General features: G+C 29.3%; 1 long non-coding RNA gene across 1 annotated transcript; it reads left to right on the top strand.

The window, feature by feature from the left end:
• Positions 1-343: 343 nt before the first annotated feature.
• LOC107910580 (uncharacterized) lies at positions 344-3171 on the top strand. Its single transcript, XR_001687679.2, has 3 exons — positions 344-611; positions 2058-2170; positions 2824-3171. It is a non-coding gene; the product is annotated as an uncharacterized lncRNA (long non-coding RNA).
• The last annotated feature ends 414 nt before the right edge of the window (positions 3172-3585 follow it).

Below are 3585 nucleotides of genomic sequence, written 5' to 3'. Positions count from 1 at the left end.
TGTATCGAAAGGCAAAAATTTTCAAAAATGAGGTATCAAGACCTCGTTTGCATAAACCAAACTAGTAAATATTATTATATATTGACGTGTATATATTATAAGTGAATTTAATTTTTGATTATTAGTAATTATTTAAGGTACAAGGACTAGACTGAAATAGTAATAAAAGTGAAATTACTAGGAGAATTTTTAATTAGAACTCATGAAAGGGGCTTACATAGTAAATATACCCTTAGTTTTTAATATGGTCGATTGATGAATTTAAATTATGTATATTTTATATTAAAACATTAGTTATATTTGATTATAAAATGAATTTTAGTAATTAAAAGAAAAAAGATGGTAGTGGAATGAGAGAGAAGAAAAAATATTCTCTTTTCATCCTCATCAATCGAAGGGAGAGAACATTAGTTTCAACTCATAGTTTCTTCATTTTCTCTTAGTCTTACGAGAGAGAAAGGAGATCCACAACTTGCAGGTTAAGGCAAACAAAAAATTTCACTTATTTTAAGGCTAGATTCTCAAGCATTGCTAACAAAGAAGAAGGAGGACAAACTGTTAAAAGGAAGGGGAAAGTGGTGTAGGCAGTTTCGGCTAGGAAGAAATTTTTGGTAAGTCCTTGAAATCCAAATTTTCAATTTACCATTTAAGATATCATATTATTTAATATTTCAGTTGAAATTGGTTGGAGCTACCTCTTGGTTAATCAGTTAAAAATGGAGTTTTGTCCATGGCATGTTGAAGTTAAAGTTGGTTAAGGATATTTTGGTTGTTTGCATGTTGTTGTTTTGTATGGTTCAAAATAAGGAAAAGTTATAGGTTTTTATTGCAGTCGAAGAACAGGGTTCGATGCTGTCCAAACCAGGACATTTTTATTATGTTCTGTTGAAGGTTAAAAATTGTTAGTTAATGTTGCTGAATGGTGGGGTAAATTGGGTTGTTTTAATACTTGAATTTAATAATTTAACATTTAAATGTACTAATTAAATGCGGAAAATATCACCACCCTTAAGTTGTAATTGATGAATATTAATGGTTGTGATGTTGGTGTTTTAGTGTTGTAGTCTAAGTGGTGAACTGATGTCAATTATGTGGTCTTGAAACATAAATTGAAGTAAATTAAATGTTGTAGTTAAGTTTTCCAAAAGGATGAATAAATGTTTTTGTATATTGTTGCTTATTACCGAATTCATGTTGAAACTAAGTTGATTAATTGGTGCAGAAATTAATGTTGTACAATGATGATTTATTATCAAATTTAAGCTATTCCAAGGGTGAAAATGGTATCTATTTAAGTAGTGTTTAAGGTCTAATTAAACAGTCCAAGTGATGATTAACTTTTGTTGTTTAAGATGGTGTCAAGGCTTATTTGATCATCTGAATGCTGTTAATTAGCGGCAGGAAGTTTTGTTAGTTTAGTTAGGTCACTACCGTTTATGATAGTTGAAAATAATGATTAAATATTCTAAAGTTTTCCCTTATTTAATTGATGTCCGTTGATGTTAATGTGCCTAAAAATGACTATTAAATGTTCACAATTCAGCTGGTTTAATTGATGTTTGCTTCTGTTAAACTATATCTAAACATGAGTGATAAATGATTAAACTTATCCTTAATCGTTCAGTTTATTGCTACTAAGTAAGATGTTAAAAAATGACGGAACCTTGATGTTGGGAAGAATGGTTAGATCAAGGGAAAAATCATGTAGAATTCATGGTTGATGGAACTATTAATGCATGCAGCTTGCGTGGATGCTATTAATTATTTACCTATTTTTTGGTTCGATTGGCATTGATGAATAATGTCCAAATACCTGTTTATTTTATGTCATTTGAATGGTTTGTTGTTACGGGTTAAGATGAACAATTTCACGTCTTAATTGAGTTTAATTGCATGTCCAAAGCTGGTAAATTCCAAGACGGTAAATTTCATGCTATATTATTGGATTTAATACATGCTATATTCGAAGTTTAGTTGTTGTCAGAAATTGGGCAATTTCATGTTATTTGGTTGGACTTGATAAATGATTTAATTTAAGTTTGGTTGCTATCCAAAAGTTGGAGTATTTCACGTTATTCAGTGGTGGTGAAGTACATTGTAACGACCCAGATTTCTCAAAAAAAAAAGAAAAGAAAAGACGATGTCATTGACGAATAGCTCGAAGTTTACGGTTCGTGTTTCTATAACCCAAACTATTAGTAAATTGTTGCATATTGAACTATTGTTGCATGGTAAGAAATAGGAACATAAGGTGAGATAATGTAATATGATGAACTACTTTTGGATTGATTTGAATTGAGTAAGGTTATGGAGGACCAAATTAAAATTATGTGAAGAATGTACATGTTTATATAAATTTCTAATTGAATGCATATAAAGATGATTGATGTTATCATGAGTATGGATGAATGAATTAGTGATGAATTTATATATGAAATGAGATGTAATTCTTGTTATTGAAATGGAAAAACGATAAGAAATGGATATGAAATACAATATTCAATTGTGAAATGAGTTGGAACATTGATAGAAATGTTCATTGAAATTATGGATTTGGAAATTGAGATGGAATGTACTATCATATGAATGGAGATATCAAATGATATGAGAATTAGAATTGCCATATATTAACATTAGTAAAATGTATTAAATTTTTATATAAAAAAATGAATGCATGAATTGGCACAATTGACATGTTAATTGCATAGTATCTTCTAATTTTTAACTTGCGCATTTTAAATGTATTATATTACGCTTCAATGTTTAGATTATAGAAATATCACTAAGTTATACTCAGCTTACAATTTTCTTTTTCGTACGCAGGCTATGTACTTTTCGACTAAATCATCAACTCAGCATCCAGTGACAATCTCAGACTCAAGTTTTGGTGATGTTTCCATTTTTGTCTTGGCATGTACCTAAGAAGTCTTATGGATATATGATGTCCATTTTTAATATTGCTTGCATTGTGAGAAACATATGTATATATATGTGTAACGGTAATGATCATGATAATGATAACTCGCTATGTGATAGGTATGTATATTATTTGCTTATAAGGTAATTAGGTGATATACCATGGAATGAATATGAAAAGATGATGCCTATGAATATGCCTTGTTTAAAATGATTTGGTAGAATTAATGAATAAGTTATAAAGCTGATTTGGAGCCAATTGTAAGATGGTTTGACTAGTTAAGTGAATGTATATTTGGCTTGTTGTTTTGAGGTGCCACTGAAGGCATATTAGTTAGACACTTAATATGGTTGTTATAAATGATATTATTGGTATGACTTTAATGTTTTTTATTTTGTTGAGATTTTGATTTATAACTTGTATGAAATTTATTTGTATTTGTTTGTAGCATCCTATTACTCGGGTTTTGTGGACTGAACTAGGTAAGGAGTGTTTACATTTAGTGGTATCAGAGTTATAGGTTTAGTTGATTCTCTAACTAATTGAGCTCAAATTTGAGTCTAGATGTACATGTCATTATCGCATTAAGTCGAAGTTAGGATTTGGATGCTGATAGTTAACTATATTATTTTATATTAAAAAATGTATGATAAATTGAGCTATGCTGA

Source organism: Gossypium hirsutum, chromosome D02 (genome assembly GCF_007990345.1).
Source record: "Gossypium hirsutum isolate 1008001.06 chromosome D02, Gossypium_hirsutum_v2.1, whole genome shotgun sequence".
NCBI lineage: Eukaryota > Viridiplantae > Streptophyta > Magnoliopsida > Malvales > Malvaceae > Gossypium > Gossypium hirsutum.
Note: the sequence above shows the minus strand (reverse complement) of the source record. Positions and strands in the feature narration are given on the sequence as shown.